At 48.9% G+C, this 20354-nt stretch overlaps 1 protein-coding gene across 5 annotated transcripts in view; it reads right to left on the bottom strand.

Moving 5' to 3' along the window:
* Nucleotides 1-20354, bottom strand: part of PLCG2 (phospholipase C gamma 2) — a 174056-nt gene that overhangs the window by 152036 nt on the left and 1666 nt on the right. Inside the window, exons 1-3 of one of the 5 annotated variants that reach the window (XM_038538197.1) lie at nt 18533-18594; nt 17708-17881; nt 7735-7888 (exon numbers count right to left, since the gene is read on the bottom strand). The gene's annotated coding sequence lies outside the window, so the exon portion shown is untranslated. Of the gene's footprint in view, nt 1-7734; nt 7892-17707; nt 17882-18328; nt 18348-18414; nt 18431-18532; nt 18595-20354 lie in introns of those variants that run through there. The other 4 variants (XM_038538193.1, XM_038538195.1, XM_038538194.1 and 1 more) reach the window with 4 other exon arrangements.

Consider the following 20354-nt stretch of genomic DNA (forward strand, 5'->3'; position numbering starts at 1 on the left):
ATCCCAGGACCCCAGGATCACACCCTGGGCCAAAGGCAGGCACTGAACCACTGAGCCACCCAGGGATCCCCTACCTTTTTTTTTTTTTTTTTAATACTAGCTCTTTTAGGGATGCTAGGAGCTGAGTGGCTCAGTGGTTGAGCATCTGCCTTAGGCTCAGGGCATGATCCTGGGGTCCTCGGGTCGAGTCCCACAGCGGGCTCACCATAGCGAGCCTGCTTCTCCCACTGCCTGTGTCTCTGCCTCTGTGTGTGTTGTGTCTCATGAACAAATAAATAAAATCTAAAAAAGAAAAAAAAAATACTAGCTCCTCTAACAGGTGTGAGAGAGGGCTATCTCGTTTTGGCTTTGATTTGCATTTCCCTGGTGATGGGTGATTTGGGGTGCCTCTTCACATACCTTGTCTTCTTTGGAGAAATGTCTGTTCTAGTCCTTTGCCCAGTTTTTTGTCTTCTATGGAGAAATGTCTGTTCTAGTCCTTTGCCCAGTTTTAAATCAGGTTGTTTGCTTTGTTGCTCTTGAGTTATAGGAGTCTGCTGTCTACATTGAGGCCTGCTTGGAAGAGCCTCTGGTCCCATGGTTTTCCTTTGGGCTTCTCAAGCCTCATTGCTTGGGGCTCATTTATTCATTCAACAAACACTTGCTGAGTAGCTTCGAGGAGCCGGGCACTGCTGGGCTGAAGGACAGCAGTAGTGATCATCAAAGCCCCTCCCTGTGGGTACACATCATAGATGGAGAGCCAGGGACGGTGCGGGGGGCAGAGGGTGCTCTGGAGTGAGACTGGGCAAGGTGGAAGCCCTGTCCCATCGCTCACTGTCTGCATGGCTCTGCACAGAACTGCCACCCTCCGTGGGGCCATTTCTTCATCACTATGACGGTGGCCGTGGAGGAGCGAGTCAGCCAATGCATGTGCAAGTCCTGGGCACCAATCCTGCTTAAGGGGGACCCCAGAGCTGACAGGGCAGTCATTGCTTTGTTGTGAACACACAACACACCGTCCCCGCTGTGCTTTAGAACTGGCTGCAGCTGGCCCTTCCCAGGCCCTCAGCCTCCTGAAAGATCAGGAGAGACAGCTGAAAAGCAAGAGCCACTGTGGGGGAACAGCTCAAAATGCAGGCCGTGGAGACCGACGGGCCCAGGTAGGAATCCCAGCTCTGCCACTTCCCGACCTTGTGTCCCCAGCGAAGTGGCTTTGTCGGCGTCTGTTTCCCGACCTGAGACCTGCGCTGCTGAGCACAGAAGTCCCTACCGCCCACGGCTGGAGTGGGAGAAAGGCCCTCTTTAATCACACGTCACCCCCAAGCCCAGGAGTGGTTGGGAGGCGGGCACCGCACAAGCAGAAGTTCAAGTACATCAACCGGATGAAGATTCTTTCCATATCTGCCACTCCTGGCAGCCAGACGGAAAAGGGGGGAAAGCAAGAAAGAGGAAAACTCTCCCAAAAGCCCACAGCACGCTTTCTCTTCCATGTCATTGATGGGGACTGGGTCATGAGCCCATTTGGCCTCAGCAATTCCCCGGGGAAGGGGCATCCACATCTGGCTGGAGGCAGGAAGCCATGGGGAGGGGTGGTGGCATACAAGGGGTGCAGCAAAACAAGGTAACAGCTGGGTGGGGTGGCAATGTCATGGGGGCAGCCCAGGGAGTCTTGCAGTTGTCACACGAGGCAGCCAGAGAAAGCTCACCCCAGGATGCTGGCTCCCTTTTGTTCCCACCACAGCTCCCAACCTGGTTCTTGCTCATTCAACAAACACTGAGTCCTTGGGAGACCCCAGACCCTGTAGATTAGTGTTCCGGGGCTGAGCTACAAAGTACTTACTGTAGACTAGATGGCTTAAACCAACAGAAATTTATTCTCCCAGGGTTCTGGAGGCCCAGAGCCCAAAGTCCAAGTGTTGGCAGGGGTGGTTCCCTCTGGAGGCGCTCAGGGACAGCACAGCGCCTGCCTCTGTCTTAGGTGCTGGCGGCTGCTGTCCATCCCCTGCCTTCCTTGGCCTGGGGCTGTATCCCCTCACCTCTGCTCGGTGTTCAGTGACTTTCTTCCCTGTGTCTGTGTCTCAAATCTCTCTCTCCTCTCTCTGGTGAGGACACCAGTCACTGGATATTAAGGTGGGTTCTGAATTTAAGATGATCTTATCCTGAGATCCTAATTACATCTGCAAAGACCCTATTTCCAATTCAGGTCACATTCACAGGTACAGGGGCACCTGGCTGGCTCAGGTGGTTAAGCATCCAGCTCTTGGTTTCAGCTCAGGTTTTGATCTCAGGGTCATGAGATTGAGCCCCACATTGGGCTCAGCAGAGTCCGCTTCAGATTCTGTCTCTCTCTCTCCCCCTCTGCCCTTGCCCCACTCTTTCTCAAATAAATAAATAAATCTTTAAAAACAAAATTCACAGATACAGGGGGTTTGGCCCTAGATCTTCTTGGCAGGTCATGATTCAACCTACTAACCATGTATTAGGTAAACAGGGCAGCCCATTCCACACTCAAGGGAGAGACAGCAGAAAGAGGCATTTATTACCAAAGAATGGTAAGAGATAGATTAGAGGGATAAACCAATATACTTTCTGGGGCTGGGAAGACTTCTCAGAGGAGGTGACATCAGAAACTGGGTCTTGAAGGAAGCATAAGAGCTTTCCAAGAGCATGAGAAAAAGAGAGAGAGAGAGTTGTTATAAACCAAGCTGGTTAGTTAAAGCTGATAAATGCCCCTAAGGTCAGAATAGTGGTTCTCTTTGCCTGGGAGGGGGACAGAAGGAAGGGGCCTCAGGGGCTGTGACATTCTCCCTTTTGATCCTGCAGTGACAAGGGATGGTCACTTGATGAAAATGAGCCTTACACTTACAACCTGTGCAAGTTTATGTGTATCTCAATAAAAAACATTTTTATATATTTATTTATAAAGATTTTATTTATTTATTCATGAGAGACACCAAAAGAGTGGCAGAGACATAGGCAGAGGGAGAAGCAGGCTCCCGGCAGGGACTCAATCCCAGGACCCCTGGATCATGCCCTGAGCCAAAGGCAGATGCTCAATCATTGAGCCACCCAGGCATCCCTCAATAAAAAAAATATTTTTAAAAGGCTGCTCACTATGTTAACAGGTTGTCTCTGACTTGTTCTGCTTTCAGTGTTTTCTAAATATTCTTTACTGAGCACATCTTAGTTATACTAGAAAACAAAACTGAAAAACGAGGCTGTCAGCGTTCAGCAAGTGGACACTTTGGGAGAGGACACATTGACTCACCCTCCCCCCATGGAATCCAAGACAAATTCTCCTTAAACACCAATTCAATAGAGCACTCCCTCAACCCACAAGTATTTACTAAGTACCTACTATGGGTCAGTCACAATTCTATTCTAGGCTCTGTGGTTGAGGAGAGGACAGATTCATTCTCTATCAGGAGGTCACAGCTGAGCAGGTAAAAAAATAGATTATACACCTGTTAAAATGGCTAAAGTAAACACAACGGACAATACCCGGTACTGGAAAGGGTGTGGAGCAGCTGCTGGGAATGCAAAACAGTGCAGCATCCTTGCTGGGCAGGCTGGCCAGAAAACAGATGGGCAGTTCCTTAGAAAGGTGCACAGAGGGCACCTGGGTGGTTCAGTGGTTGAGCATCTGCCTTGGGCTCAGGGTGTGATCCCAGGGTCCTGGGATCGAGTCCCACATCGGACTCCCCACAGGGAGCCTGCTTCTCCCTCTGCCTGTGTCTCTGCCTCTCTGTGCATCTCTCATCAATCAATAATAAAATCTTAAAAAAAAAAAAAAGGACCCAGCACTGACTATAGGACCCAGCAATCCCACATCTAGGGATTGACCTGCGAGAAATGGCAACATGTGTCCATGCACAAATCTGCATGCAGCTTTATTCATAATCACTGAAAGAGGAAAAAACCCCAATGCCTTTCAACACATGAAAGGATAAACCAACATGCCCTCACCGAAGTGGCACTCATCGATCAGCAGAAGTAAACTGGTAGGAAAGACACCAAGGGTGAACCTCAACTGCATCATGCTAAGTGAGAGAGCCCAGAATCAAAACGCTACCACAGTGAGACTCCACTGATGTGACATTCTGGAAGAGGTAAAATCACAAAGACAAGAGTCCACTGGTTGCCAGGGACTACAAAAAAGCACAAAGGAATTGTTTTACATTTTGCTTGTAGTGAGATGACCCAACTATATGAATTTGCCAAGACTCGTATGCTATGTACACAAAAGAAAAAAAAAAACTATGTACACAAAAGGGTGAATTTTACTGAGTACAAATCATACTTTACTTTAAAAGTAGATTCTAACAATACAGATGATAAGGCCAAGGGGGGTTGAGGGAGAATTAGTAATGAATGCAGGTTTGGGAGAAGAGGGTCAGGAAGGCTTCCTGAAAGCAGTGAGGCTAGTGAAAGGCGAGGGCCGTCAGCTGAGCAGGGACAGGACCGGGGAGAAGGCGGGTGGCAGACGGCAGAGCAGCGTGGATGATGCGGATGACACGCTCTGGGCAGGGTGTAGTTCTGCTGGAGTGAAGGGTGTACGTGCCCCGAAGGAAGGCAGGGCTTGGCTCACGCAGGCCTGCTGAGTCTCGCTAAGGTGTTTGGACACTGGCTGGGGGGCACTGGGGAGCTACAGAAGGTGTTAGGATGGAAGAGTGGTCTGGATGATTTCTGGCTTGGAAAACCCATTGTGCGAGGGTGGGTTGAGGGAGCCAGGCTGAGGGCGGGAAGACTGGTCAAGACATTCTCTCTCCATGGTTGTGCATTCTTGGCACAGACCTTCTGTCGCTCAGGTGCTAATCAGACGCTTGCCATGTGCCAGGCACTGTTACAGGAGCTGGGGACAGACCAAAACTCCCCGTGGCTCCTAGATTCTAATGGGGAAGACAGACCATAAACAAGGAAACGGCTTACCAAGGTCATCCCAGATGGCAATGAGCGCTGTGACAAAGCAGATGGGTATAATGGAGGAAGTGAGAGGGAAACTTAGGGCAGTCACAAAGGTGGCTCAGAGAAGGTGACATCTGAGCGTGACCTGAGGAGGAGGAGGAGCTGGCTCAGTGAGGATCTGGAGAAGGATCTTCTCAGGCAAGTGCAAAGGCCCCAAGAGGGGAACCCGACTGCTTTGGAGGGGTACACAGTGGAGGCTGAATCCCTAAAAGCCATGAAGTGGGGCACAGCTTCACCCTCCCAGGGGTCTTCCTGCTAGCAGAAGAGGGAGGGACCGAGCCTTCCCCTACGAGTGGCTGCCTTTCATGTCCCTGCCCCACATCCTCCATATTTTGGGGCAATGATAGTTTATGGACCCAAGTAGGGAGACAACAGCCTGGTTTTCCCCTTGGTTCTAAAGGTCACAGCTGTGGCCACCATAAACAGCGCCTGTGTTGACAAAATCAACAGAGACTGGGAGACGTAGGACACACCTGAGAAGGACAATCTGGATTTTCAAACTTAAAAAATTTTAAAAAGGCCGGAGCAAATCAACACACTTCGGTGACTCATCTGTTGTTGAACCCTCCCTGCCACTGTGGTCCTGCCCAGCTCTCTCCCGGGGTGTCACCTCCCTCAGCCATGCAGCCCAGTGTCCACAGCAGACATCGTTCACAGACTGAACCCCTGTATCAGATCTGAACCGAGCTGCCCAGCAGCCAGCCAGGCTACTGACATGTAAGGGACCACACTGTCCCTGGCAGGATGACCTGCTCCAACAGAGTTCCGTTAATGGGGTGGCTTGAAACAACTGAAATTGATTCTGTAATAGTTCAGGAGGCCAGAAGTCCCCAATCAAAGTGTCAGCAGGGTCAGTTCCTCCTGGAGGTTCCTCTCTCCCAGTGCCCAGTGGCTGCCAGCAGCCCTGTGTCCCTTGGCATGTAGATGCATCTCTCCGACCTGTGCCTGTATTGTCACATGGTCTCTCTGTGTCTCTCTGTGTCCTCTCTTCTTTTTATAAGGACACCAGTCACTGCATTTAGGACTCACTACAACCCACTATGACATCGTAACTTGACGGCATTGGCAAAAACCCTAGATCCAAATCTGGGAACGTTTGAAGGTTCCTGGTGGACATAAGTTGGGGGTGGACACAAGGTCCTTACAAGATGAAAACTGGGCTTGCCACGGGCAATGGGAGCTGTCAGAGAGCGCAGCTAGTAACTGGAAAGGTAACTGCCAGGGGTAAGGATGAGACCCCCCAGGACCCCACGTGCCTGGGTAATAATTAATTGTGGCTCAGCAGCCTTCTGAGGAGAGGGAGTCCATTCAAAAGCCAGCTGGCGGTTACTGTATTTTCCAAAGATACACCTGCCCATACCATCTGACCCTTAGAAACCATTATAGATAATTGATGTGCATTGTGGTTTTAAGCTCCTTGTTTTGGCAACAGATGATTGATATGAGGAGTTTGCTTTGTCAAGTGGGCTTGTAGGTTTGGGGCCAAGCAGAAGTGCCCTGCCATCTGAAGTTCTCCCTCTATGCCCTCTCCTGGGGCCTCTTCTTCCTCCTCTCCTCTAACTAAAATCTGAACAAGTATTTAAATGTCCACTTGAAGGGACACTGATCAGCCTGCCTTGGTGGGGGGGGGGGGCGTGTATTGCACTGCAGCTGTCCCCACTGTCAGGAAGCCCGTGATCTGTCCTCTCACTGTTCCTTCTAGGTGGCAAATTCTGTTTCACCCTACCGGACTCAGTTCATTGTGTGACAGGGAAGGACAAGACAAATTTTACACACATATTATTTAAACTAACACTGAAGAATTGCTTTAAAGGGACTCCTGGGTGGCTCAGTGGTTGAGCGCCTGCCTTTGGCTCAGGTCGTGATCCCAGTTTGGGGATCGAGTCCCACGTCATGTTCCCTGTGAGGAGCCTTCTTCTCCCTCTGCCTGTGTCTCTGCCTTTCTCTCTCTCTGAGTCTCTCATGAATAAATAAAATCTTTAAAAATACAAAAAAAAAAAAAACAACAGAGATATAAATAATTAATTTTAAAATAAAGAAATAACTAAAAAGACAATAGTGACATATATATAGATTTGCCATTGCTCTTAAACACATTAAAATTAAGATGTATAAATGACTGGAAAGAAACACAGATCGAAAGAGTTGTGATAAAACCAACACAGCAGAGGATTACAGGTGTCAGGATGCTGGCTGTCCAATTTGTTAAACTTTTCTGTGTGTTCTAAAATGTTAATAAAAAGAGCAAAATAGCAAATATGATGAGCCAGGTACAGTCCTAAACCTTACTGTCTGATAACTTGTTCGGTCCTCAGGCCAACCTCAGAGCAAGGTTTGATTATTATCCCCATTTTATTCATGAGGAAGCTGGGCATGCAGAAGTTCAAATCATGCCAAAGGTAAGAAGGCAGGTAAGGGACGGATGTAATAGGGAAGCTAGCTAGTTAGCCCTGGCACCGAGCATACTTAGTGATTACAGCACACCACCTCTCACTCACACAATGCCTTTACAATCAGAGGAATTATAATTCTATAATTAAAACATACTTACATTAAAGTTTTATGCCATTTTTTTGTGGCTGCTCGGTAGAACCTGCCCTCCTATGTCTGGGCTATCCCCACTTATGAGGCTATGCCTTGCCAAGGTAGGAAGCCAGACCCTTGCTTTCCCAGACTCCCTAGCAGGTAGGGTCCATATTTTCCCCGTCTGCCCCACCAGGCAGATGCACCAGCACCAGGCTTGTGTTCAGAAGCTGGCAACAGGAGAAGCAGGGGTCAGAGGGCACCTACCCAGCAAAGGTAGTAGCGTGGACACCGGTGTCTAGTAGCATCAGGACCAGAGGCTGCAGCATCAGGGGATCAGCTGCAAGGTCTCCACTGGACTCTCCAGTGCCAGGTTTTGCTTTGCTTCAGGCGGTATAGATTCTAGACCTGGATCTCCATCCTTCTGGAAAATAGACAAGCCACTTAACATACTTCAGTAAACTCCTTGTTTTGGCCAACACTAGAATGGGTTCCTGGCCTACCTCCTACAACTGCTGTATATATTGTATCTTTAGGGTGATTCCTAACAGTATAAAGAAAAAGTGAGTTGACTTGAAAGACTGGAAAGAAGCTGTTGGCAATTGCTGAGTAGAAAGGATAATATCCTGGGATACCTGGGTGGCTCAGTGGTTGAGTGTCTGACTTCAGCTCAGGTTGTGATCCTGGGGTCCTGGGATCCAGTCCCACATTGGGTTCCCTGCAGGGAGCCTGCTTCTCTCTTGGCCTCTCTCTACGTCTCTCATGAATAATAAATAAAATATATTAAAAAAGGATAATATTCTACAATTTAAGGGGACATTGATGTGTATATGTATGTGCATACAAACTGTCTCCAGGGATCCCTGTGTGGTTCAATGGTTGAGTGTCTGCATTTGGCTCAGGGCGTGATCCTGGAGTCCCAGGATAGAGTCCCATGTCAGGCTCCCTGCAGGGAGCCTGCTTCTCCGTCTGCCTGTGTCTCTGCCTCTCTCTCTCTCTCTCTCTCTCTCTGTGTCTTTCATGAATAAATAAATAAAATCTTTAAAATAAATAATAAATAAATAAATTTTAAAAAATAAACTCTCCAAAAAATTACCAGGAAAGTGGCAACAGTGGCTATCCCTAGCAAGGAGTTTGGGTGGCTGGGGCTGAGGGCAGGAAACTTACATTAAACTTTTAGAATTCTGGGGTGCCTGGCTGCCTGAGTCGGTGGATCATGTGACTCTTGATCTCAGGGCCATGATTTCAAGTCCCATGTTGGGTGTAAAGCTCACTTTAAAAACAAAGTCATTAGTCACTAATATTCAATGCCAATTTTAGAATTCTGTATCTGTGCAAAGATTACCCGTCAAAAAAAATACATAAATGAATTGATTAAAAGGACAAAAAAGGAAATATGATTAAATATGAATCATGACCTCTGGGTGATTATTTTTCCACTTCTTTATATATTTCTGCATTTTCCAAATACCTTAGTAAATATCTTAACAATTAGAAAAAAAAAAAAAAAGGTACAGTGGAAAAGAACTGGAGCCCACAGAATGGGGCAGGATATTTGAAAATCATGTATTAGATAAGAGACTTGTATGTTGTATCTAGAATATAAAGGAATATTATGACTCAAAAAGACACATAAATCAGTTAAAAATGGGCAAAAAATCCAAATAGATTTTTTTTCCAAAGAAGATATACAAACAGCCAATAAAACACATGAAAAGATGCTCAACATCATTAGCCATCTGGGAAATGCAAAATGAAATCAAATGAGATACCACTTCACACACACCAGGGTGGCAAAAATAAAAAAGACAGTAACAAGGGCACTTGGCTGGCTCAGTCAGTAGAATGTGCGACTCTCAATCTCAGGGTCTTGAGTTCGAGTCCCATTTCTGGGGGTAGAGCTTTTTTTTTTTAAGATTTTATTTATTTATTCATGAGAGGCACATAGAGAGAGGCAGAGACACAGACAGAGGGAGAAGCAGGCTTCATGCAGGGAGCCCGATGTGGGACCCCATCCCGGGTCTCCAGGATCACACCCTAGGCTGAAGGCAGTACTAAACAGCTGAGCCATCAGGGCTGCCCGGTAGAGCTTACTTTAAAAAAAAAAAAAAGTAATCACAAGTGTTGACAAGGATGAGGGGAAAATGAGAACCCTCCTACCTTGCTGGTGGGAATGTAAAACAGGGCAGCTGCTTTGGAAAATAATATGGCAGTTCCTCAAAAGTTTAACCATAGGGTTACAGTATGAGTCAGCAATTCTACTCCCAGGTATAGACCCCAGACAGCTGAAGACACACAAAAACATGTGCGTGAATGTTAATATCAGCCTTATTTGTGATAGCCCAATGGTGGAAACACAAGGCAGATGTTCATCAACTGATGGGTGGATAAACAAAATGGTGTCTGCACATACAAGAGAATGTATTTAGCAATAAAAGAGGAATGAAGGACCAACATCCACTACACCACAGATGAACCTTGCAAACATCATGCTAAGAAGCCAGTCACAAAAGAGCACATAATGTATGGTCCTGTTTACATGAAACATCCAGAACAAACCAATCCATAGAAACAAAATAAGTGTGTGATTAGAGGTGGTTGGAGAAAAGAGGAAATGGGGAGTGAATACTTAAAGAGTGGGAGTTTCTGTTTGGGGTGGTACAAACATTCTAAAGTTGATTGTAGTCATGGTTTTCACAACTCTATGAATACACCAAAAACCACTGAATTGTATACTTTAAGTGAGAGAATGGTATGGTATGTGAATTGTACCTCAATAAAATTGTTTTAAAAAAGAAAAAAGAGGGGCAGCCCCGGTGGCCCAGCGGGTTAGCGTCGCCTTGGGCCCGGGGTGTGATCCTGGAGACCCTGCATGGATGCATGGAGCCTACTTCTCCCTCTGCCTGTGTCTCTGCCTCTCTCTCTCTCTCTCTCTCTCTCTCTGTGTGTCTCATGAATAAATAAATAAAATCTTAAAAAAAAAAAAAACAGGAGGGAAATGTTCAACAATGGTTTTCTTCTCTTAGGGTTCCTCTTTTCTGTCAGTTTTGGGTTGGTTTTGGGGTGTATATGTGTTGTTTCCAGGGCCTGGCACAAACTGGAGCCCAGCAAATGTTTATTGATTGAATGGATGGGTAGATGACAAAAGGATGGCCGGATGGATGGATGAATGGTGGTTGCTGGCCTCCAGAATGGCCCCCATGAGCCTCATCTCCTAGGATTTATGCCTCTGTGTTGCCTCCTCCAATACTGAACAAGAGTTGACTCTGACTGACAGCATCCTCTGGAAGGGATAGCGTGTGATGTGTGAGGCTAGGACATCAAGGGCACTGCAGCTTCTGCGCTGGTCCCTTGGGCTGCTCTCCTAGGAGGAAGCCAGCCACCACCATGCTGGACACTGAAGCAGCCCTCTGGAAAGGCTCTCCTGTGGAGAGGGACTGAGGACTCTCACCAATAGCCAGCACTGACTAGCCAGACATTCCTGAATTCCTTACCCTCCAAAATAAGATAATGAATTAATGTTGTTTGAACCATGAAGTTCCGGGGTCAGGGAGCAAGAGATTACTAATGGAGATTTATAAAGGGATGGAAGGATGGATGGGTGGGTGGACGGGAAATAGGAAGGAAGACAGATGGAATTTTTAATTTGGGTCTTTCTAGAGCTTTCTTTTTTCTTTAACTCACCCCCAAAGTAAGGGAGATACAACTACTCCAACATGATTCTCTTTTCAAAACTCTCCATCTCAGCAGGGTTCAGGCTCAGCAAACATCCATGCACAGAAGATGTGAGGTCACTACACTTCCTACCACATTTCCTCTCCCTTGCCCAAAGTAGCACCAAGTGGAAACAACTGGGATCTCTTATATTATTTCAGAAAACATGTGAAAAAAAAAAAAAAGAAAGAAAACATGTGTAGAAGACTGGTATGTCTGTTATGTCTGTTCCAGGCCTGGGCTCCTGGTCCCAGGGTTCCCAAGACGGATCAGTCTTAGAACAAATGCCAAGGAAGCAAGATAAGGTGGTGGGGTCACTGAAAGAGCAATGCTCTGCAGTGTAGACATCCAGTTCAAAGTGTAGCTCCCTTGCTTAGCAACTCAACTTTTCTGCGCTCCTACTCTTCATCCATAAAATAGAGCCAGTGACACCTTTCTAGTGACACCTGTGACTCTTCAACACCAATATTAATGCCAGGTTCACAGGGGACTTGGGATCTAAGAATTATCTTCTTTCTTTCCCCTACTCAGATCTCTGCTTGTTCTTTCCCCTACTCAGATCCTCCCTGGCCCATGACAGTATATGGCGTGGTCAGCTGCATGGGCTCTGGGTTCAGATCACCTAGGCTGGGCTCCAGGCTCGGCTCCTTCACTGTGCTATCTTGGGCAAGATACTTAATCTCTCTGTACCACAGCCTCTTCACCTGTAAAATGGGGATGATAGTAGCTGCCTTATAAATTTGTTGTGAGAGGGACGCCTGGGTGGCTCAGCAGTTGAGCGGCTGCCTTCAGCTCGGGGTGTGATCCCAGAGTCCCGGGATCGAGTCTCACATCAGGCTCTTCCCAGGGAGCCTGCTTCTCCCTCTGCCTGTGTCTGCCTCTCTCTCTCTCTGTCTCTCATGAATAAATAAAATATTTTTTAAAAATTTGTTGTGAGGATTAAAGGAGGTAATCTTATAAATCACTGGCGTATAAGTACCTCATGACTGCTGACAGTCATAATAGAGACCCAGCAGCAAATTACTACTATCCCATTAATCTCTGTCTGAAGAGCAGGAGGGACAAAGTCAAGCCATCTAGGTGGCCTCCCAGGGAAATGCTGCTCATCCCCCGGGCTTCCCCAGCTGTCCCCAGGCTTGGCAATCCTATTCCCTATCCTGATGGGATAGTGATGGTTCTACCACATGGCCTTAGCACCTACCTCTGAAATCCCACCACGCCCCTGGACAAGCCCATCTCTCCTCCCAGGAATGCTGTCATCTTCCCTGGTCTCCCTTGAAACACACAGTGTCAACTAGCCCAAAGTCAGGGCATGGGACAGATGAGGAAGGGCATGGCCACACCCATAGCTGGGGTCACCAGGGGAATGATCGTCATTGGATGGACTTTGTGGAACATTCTTTTCCTAACGCCGTGGTACACTGGAGAAAAGCACGTTTACTGTCCCTGAGGGGTGTTCTCCAAGCTTCTGCAGAGATGGCTTTCAGGAGTTGAGAGTAGGTACTTCAGTCAAAGATAGAGGCAGAGGCCTTGTCTTCCACTGAGAGCCACCCATCTGCTCCTCCCAGCAGCACTTTCCTGCTTGCCAAGACTGCTTATCTCATCTGACCCCCCGACCCCAGTAGAAGGGGAAGGGAGGATTTCCAGCCTCACTTTACAGATCAGGAAACGGAGGCTCTGAGAAGCAGTTTGCCTAAGAACACACAGCTGGTTCTTCCTCTTCCTACATTTCCCTCATTTTACACTGTTGGGGGGATGATGACCTTTGTGGGGCTCACTGCTTCCGACATAGGCTGGAAAAGTCAGCTGGACTCCCAGGGCAGAATTCCAATGTTGCACTGCCTGGGACATAGTAGGTGTTCAATAAATACTTTGAAAAACACTGTCCTTGGCAGCCCGGGTGGCCCAGAGGTTTAGTGCCGCCTTCAGCCCCGGGCATGATCCCAGATACCCGAGATCGAGTCCCACATCGGGCTCCCTACAGGAAGCCTACTTCTCCCTCTGCCTGTGTCTCTGCCTCTCTCTCGGTGTTTCTCATGAATAAATAAATAAATAAAATATTTAAAACAAACCAAAACAAAACACTGTCCTCCCTGGGGTGCCTGGGTGGCTCAGTTGGTTAAGCATCTGACGTGAGGTCAAGCCCCACATCAGGCTCCATGCTCAGTGTGGAGTCTGCTTGAAATTCTCTGCTTTTCCCTCTCCTCCTCCCCCTGCTCATGCTCTCTCTCTCTCTTTCAAATAAATAAAAATAAAATAAAATCTTTAAAATAAAAAACAGGGCAGCCCTGGTGGCTCAGAGGTTTAGTGCCGCCTTTGGCCCAGGGTGTAATCTTGGAGTCCCAGGATCGGGTCCCACATTGGGCTCCCTGCATGGGGCCTGCTTCTCCCTCTGCCTGTGTCTCTGCCTCTCTCTCTCTCTGTGTGTCTCTCATGAATAAATAAATAAAATCTTTTAAAATAAATAAATAGATAATTAAATAAATAAAATAAAAACGCACTGCCTTCCTTTTTTATATAATCATTATTTTTTTTAATTTATTTATTTATTCTTGAGAGACACAGAGAGAGGCAGAGACACAGGCAGAGGAAGAAACAGGCTCCATGCAGGGAGCCTGATGTGGGACTTGATCCCAGGTCTCCAGGATCATGTCCTGGGCTGAAGGCAGCGCTAAACCACTGAGCCATCAGAGCTGCCCAATAATCATTATTTTTTAAGATTTTATTTATTTATTGGGGAGAGGAGAGCACACATATGCACATAAGTACATGCACAGGTAGGGGGAGGGGCAGAGAGAGAGGCAGAAGCAGACTCCCCGCTGAGCAGGGAGCCCAACGCCGTGCTCCATCCCAGGACCTTGGGATCACAACTGAAGCGGAAGCAGATGCCTAACTGACCGAGCCACCCAGGTGCCCCTATAATCATTATGTTTAAAAATAAAAAGCTAATGGTAACTATTTTTTTAATGACTACAATGTACCAGGCATTTCCTACATGTTATTATACTTAATCTTCAGGGCATATTTTATTTAATGCCCCAGAACAGATACTAATGCCACTTTGGGGATGCCTACAAATATTGAAGACAGACCTGGTTTTGGCAATGCTAGGGAGAAGTGCCAGGAGTAGCAGTCTCTGTTAGTGAGCTCTGCCCAGAGGGTCATGCAAAAAGTCCTTCACTAAAGCCGACTTTAGTGAAATTGAGAGCTGATTCCTTATCGGTTCTGGATGTGGATAAACTGTGAAGAGAAGTGCACTGCTCTGTGAATTTCCAAATCACCCACCACCTGGTATGAGATGAAAAGGAACGGAGAAGAGAAAATAGGAAAGGAATGAAGATGGGAAAAGAAGATAATGGGGAGGCAAAGGTGGGGTGGGGGGCATCCTGGAGGCTTCTCTGTCCCCTCCTGTCCCAGGTGGAGGTGGCAAAGCTAGAAGTGGGTCCCTAGGACCTGGGGTCCCTGGGTCAACCCTCAGGCATGGTTTCTAAGGACCGAAGTCCTCAGCCTGCCAGGTCTTGCCTTGACCTTCCTTCTGGAATCACCCTGAGCCGGCAGAAGCAGCTCCTCCCAGGTGGGGATGGGCTGGGGACCTGGACCAGGCAAGCTGGCCAGGTGGCACCCACATACCAGCCGGGCCTGCACCAGAGGTGGGACTGTCCTGGTCCCGCCAGCGAGCCCTGGCTGCGGGCCCAGGGACAGAGGCAATCTCATCTCCACAGCCACCCCCCACTAACCGGAACCCTCCCACTGACTCTCCTCAAGATGAAAGTGCCAAACCACAGCTCCTTTCATCCCAGTCCAGAGCCCTCTTCCCCGTCCCTGTAAGTCCCTGTAAGTCCCTGTAATCATGCTGTGGGCGGTCCTCAGCGACCCTCCCGGCTCTCCTCACACAGCCCTAAACTGGACCTGGTCTTGGAGATGGCATGATCAAGGTCAAAGGAAAGAAGAGAGGGCTCCTCTTCGCCCATGCCCATGCCAGCGTGTTGGTCAGTGTCCACGGTTTCCCCTCTGGTCCCGGTTCAGGCTCTCCCAGTTAGTCTGGGGCCTTACTTCCCGATTTTTGTTTTCAAGAGGTGAAGCCATGGACAGGGAAAGAGAGTCCCAGAGACCTGAAAAAGGGGGAGAGAAGGGCAGCCCGGGTGGCTCAGCGGTCTAGCGCTGCCTTCAACCCAGGGTGTGATCCTGGAGACCGGGGATCGAGTCCCACATGGGGCTCCCTGCATGGAGCCTGCTTCTCCCTCTGCCTGTGTCTCTGCCTCCCTCTCTCTGTGTTTCTCATGAATAAATAAATAAAATCTTTAAAAAAGGGGGGGGGGGGAAGGGGAGGCACCGGGTCCAGCTCCAAAGGGATGCTCCATGGAGGGGCCAAGCTGGTGTGGGGCCGGGGAAGTGGTGAGATTGCTCTTCTCATCCTACATTACAGCTGAGACACCGAAGCGCGGAGGGTGAGTGACACGCCCAACGTCACACCACTGGGAGACGGCAGGACCAGAATTTGAACCCACAATGTCTAGCTTCTGATTTCATATCTCCCTGTACGCAGAAGGGCCAGAGGGGCTTCCCCAATGCCTGTGTCCTATTTAAAACCTCAAAACTTTGGGCAGTTCCTCAAAAAAAATCAAACATAATTACCATATGATCTAGAAATTCCACTTCTAGGTATACACCCCAAAGAACTGAAAGCAGGGACTCATACAGATATTTGCACACCCTTGCGTGTAGCGGCATGAATCACAACAGCCAGGATGTCCCCTGATGGATAAGTGAATAAGCAAAATGTGGTCTAAACGTATAAATGGAATATTATTCAAACAGAAAAAGAATGGAAATTCTGACCCATGCTCCAACACGGATGAACCTTGAGGACGCTATGCTAATTGAAATAAACCAGTCACAAAAAGACAAATCCTGTGTGATTCCGCATGTAAGAGTCACATAGAGCGGTCAGATCCATAGCGAAGAAAGGTGAGTGGGGGCTGCGGGGGCTGGGCCAGGGTGGGCATTTGTGTTTAAGGAGGACAGAGTCGCAGTCCTGCAGGCGGATGGTGGCGATGGTTGCACAAGAGCGTGAGTACCCTTAATGCCACCGAGCTGTACACGTACTCGTTAAAGATGGTTCATTTTGTGTTATGCACAGTTTACCACAATAAAACAAACGACGGCCCAGGGCTTGGGCATAACCCTGGGGTGGGCACAGCCAGAGGCGACTGACGCTGCTGTCAGGGGCGGGAGTGGGGGGTGGTCGATGGAGGAAACGTGATGTTCCTTGTCAACTGAGTTTGAGGGCTGAACCTGCTCCGGGTGGGAAGCCGGGCACTGCTGGGACGGGCGGAGGTGGGCAGCAGCCCGGGGTAGCCGTGACCAGGCTCCCTCGGCAGGGGCTGCGGGGAGGGGGGCACACCCCGGGTGGCTCGGACCCGCTGCAGCTCTGCCCAGGGGCGGGCAAGACGCTCTGTACCGGGCTCTCTGCTTAGCACGACACATGTAGCATGGCCTTTATTTATTGCAACCTTTCGAAGTGTTATGGTTTGTGCCCATTGCATGGATGGGGAAACTGAGACCCAGGAGGCAAAGCAACCTGGCCAAGCACACCAGCTACCAGGTGGCAGAGCCAGGCCTGGAACCCACATTTCTCAACGCCCAACTTCTTCCCAGGCCACAGCTCCTCTGCTCACTTGGAGGACTCATCTTTGAGGTGCCCAGGGCTAGGCTGGGGCTTCTACCCAGAGCCGGGGGCCTCACCTCCCTGGGCATCCTGAGGAGTCTGGCTGTGCAAGCAGGAGTCCTGAACTTGGGCCATGTCCTCCATGGAAGTTACTGGAAGCAGGTTCAGGCCAGGTGGAGCCCGAATGGGGGGTGGGCAGCCCCGGGGGCAGTGTTTTCAGTCAGGAACCCACTCACCCTGCACCCCTTCCGCTCTCTGGGACTCAGGGGAGGGCCCGGGGGCGGGGGGTTTGGGGATGGAAGTCCAGGTGGAGACATGCCCTCAGCCCAGCCGGGCCAGCGCTTCCAGGAGAGACTCAGAGGCCTCCTGAGCCACTGCTGGGATGGCTGCCACCAGGGCCGCCACAGCTGCCTCCGCCCCAGGGAAAAGAGGAAGTGGTCAGAAGCAGCAAGAGAGAACGTTCAAAGAGGACGTGTCCCAACTCACACCATCCCCTCCCCTCACGGGGAAAAGGGGCCGTAGAGCTGGCCCTGTACTTCTGGGAACCTCCCACCCAGGGAAGTCGGGGAAGATAGAACCTGCCTTAACCCCACGGTGACCTCCTGCAGACGCTCCAGAAAGTTCTGAGGGCCTCTGGGGGACAGTGGGAACCCCCAATCTAGTGGCCAGCACTCAGCAGGCTCAAAGCTCATGAGAAACGGAGGAGCCGGGCATCGTGGTGAAGAACGTGCCTCTGGAGTTGTGGGTTCAAATCCTGCCTCTGCTGCTTCTTAGCTCTGTGGTCAAGGCCAGGTCGCCGACCTTCTCTGGGCCCCAGTGTCCTTATCTGGAACGTGGTGCAGATAACAAAGTCCTTACCTCTCAAGACTGCGCGGTGAGAACTCGGCGAGGCGTGAGATGTCAAGTGCTAAATGCAATGCCTGCTGTGTAGACGAGATTGATAGATGACAGCTACTGTGATGTCAGGGGAGTCTCTGAGGCCGCGGGGGGAGGCTGGGTGCAGGGCACGTCTAGAGAAAACCAGTCATGCAGCTGCCACAAATGGAGAGAGAAGCAGAAAAGTCTTAAGCACAAAAATGGTTGATCCCCATCTGTCCAGAGGTCTACCCTGAACCCTCTTCACGGCAGAGTCTGAAATCCTCAGACGCCTCGGGGGAGGCATGAAGGGTCCCACGGGGACAGTCTCGGGAGCTGAGCCAGAGCTCGGCCACCTTGCCCTCCAGGAGGATGTAGTTTTATCAGTCTGCTGCTACCACTGTCTTGAGGTGGCTCTGAAGAGTACCCGGGGCCACCCCAGCCTTACAGCACAATAGCTTTCTGCAGATCTTGCCTTGTGTCCTCAAGAAGCAGTCAGCAGGGCTGGGACCCGAACGAGGTGCGCCAGGGGCCTAGGGGAGCCTGAGGGTGACTGCCTCCTTAAATCATGTGCCTCCTGAATCTTTCCTGTTAGGGTGCCCCTGGGCCCCTCACTCGCCTCACCCTTTCCAAACCTTGGCAACCAATTTCTGGTTCCAGCTCCTCCCTCTTTCAAACGGTACAACCACCTCCACGTTCAGACTACCCACCAAGAACCAAAGAGGACACATCTTTGAGAAGATTCTAGAAATGAAAGAAAGGAGGAGGGCAGCCCCGGTGGCGCAGCGGTTTAGTGCCGCCTGCAGCCCGGGGCGTGATCCTGGAGACCTGGGATCGAGTCCCGCGTCGGGCTCCCTGCATGGGGCCTGCTTCTCCCTCTGCCTGTGTCTCTGCCTCTCTCTTTCTGTGTCTCTATGAATAAATAAAATAAGAAATCTTTAAAAAAGAAAGGAAGGAAGGAAGGAAGGAAGGAAGGAAGGAAGGAAGGAAGGAAGGAAGGAAGGAAGGAAGAAACGGGAGCAATGTGTTGGGCAGGAGACGCCCTTATTTCTCAGAGCCCCTCATCTCACAGGATAACTCATTGCTTTAAGACTGAGACCATCCTCTGCTTCCAGTTCAGTAAGCTCTTTTCCAAAATCCCCCACCCCAAAGGAAGCCTTGGAAATGTAAATAGAAGCTCTTAGAGACTTGGTGCCAGAAGTTTGCACCCATTTTGCATGACAAAAGACCAAGGGACAGTAATATTTTAGCAATTCACACAAGAGGAAACGCAACTGGCCAATTTAAAAAGAAGAGAGTCGATCTCACTATTCTTCAGAGGAATGAAAATGAAATGCTCTTTTTACATTTGAATCAAATAATTTGCTCTCCTACTTTATAAACTGCCTGCTACGTTTGTTCAAACCTGTAGCTCTCTGGGTGTATGTATGCTTATAGCCCATTTTCCCCCCAAAAACGGGATCTTCTTTTTTTAATCTAACAATCTATTATGGACATCTTTCTAGGTCAGCAAATCCAGCAAACCTTATTGTCCTTGGTTTTGTCCCGTGTGGACGGAGCCCAGTTGAATTAAACATTGGCTCTACCAGTGGGTTGTTTACAGTTCTGTGTCTTTGTTTCTCTTATTAGCAATGCATTTTTCCATCTGTATCTTTGAACACTTGGGGAAGAATATTCACAGAAAAAAAAAAACGATTTTCCATTTTTCCATTTTAAATGCTGGATCGCATAATCAAAACATGTATGTATGTTTTGAAATTTGACAGAAATGTCAAATACTTTCCTGTTTGGATAACAATATCCATCTATTACTTTTTTCTTTTTTAATTAAAAAGGTCACTTTGAGATTTGTTGAAGATTACAGAGATGGTAAAAAGCAGCTCAGATGGGCTCAGGGAAGAGGCCCTTTGGCTGAGTTAGCTCTCGGTCCCCCAAATAAAGCCCCAAATCAGTTGCGCATGAACATGTAAATCAAGCCCATGCTTTGACTTCTGTTTCCTGCTGGGGAGCCCCATGTAAAAGCAACAGGCAGGAAGGCAGCTGGGCTGAGCTTCAGTGAGCACCCAGAGCCTGGAAGTCAACCCCACCTTACCCTCCTACCCTGGGCCCTCTCCTGCCATATCCAACCCTCAGAGCTTGGAGAGGTCACCTGCAGGAGGGACAGAGCCAGGCTGGGTCACTGGGAAGGGCTCAGGTTCCACCTCAGCTCTAATAGTGTCTCACCACATGACTTTAGACAAGTTGCTAAGACTCTCTGGTCCTCAGTGTTCCTAATCTATAAAATGGGTCCACTAAAACCTGCCTGGCTCACTAGATTGTGATGAGGAGCAGATGTGGGAAAGGATGTGAAAGTAACTGGTTTTCCTTCCTTCTGTTTTGGGTTTCCCAACAGGTCTACAGCTGGGGAGTAGGGGAGCCCAGTCTGGGGTTTTCTGACCACAAGTGCTTTCCCAGAAACAGTCTTCTTCGAAGTTATTGGTTTTTTGTTTGGTTTGGTTTGGTATCTGAACAGGTTATACATGGACATGATACAAAATTTAAAAGCTAAAAAATAAAAAAAAAAATTAAAACCTCTAAAAGGGGGACACCTTTAGATGTTAGGTTAAGCATCTGCCTTTGGCTCAGGGTGTGATCCCAGGATCCCGGATCA

The sequence above is a fragment of the Canis lupus genome, chromosome 5 (genome assembly GCF_011100685.1).
Source record: "Canis lupus familiaris isolate Mischka breed German Shepherd chromosome 5, alternate assembly UU_Cfam_GSD_1.0, whole genome shotgun sequence".
In the NCBI taxonomy this organism is placed as follows: domain Eukaryota; kingdom Metazoa; phylum Chordata; class Mammalia; order Carnivora; family Canidae; genus Canis; species Canis lupus.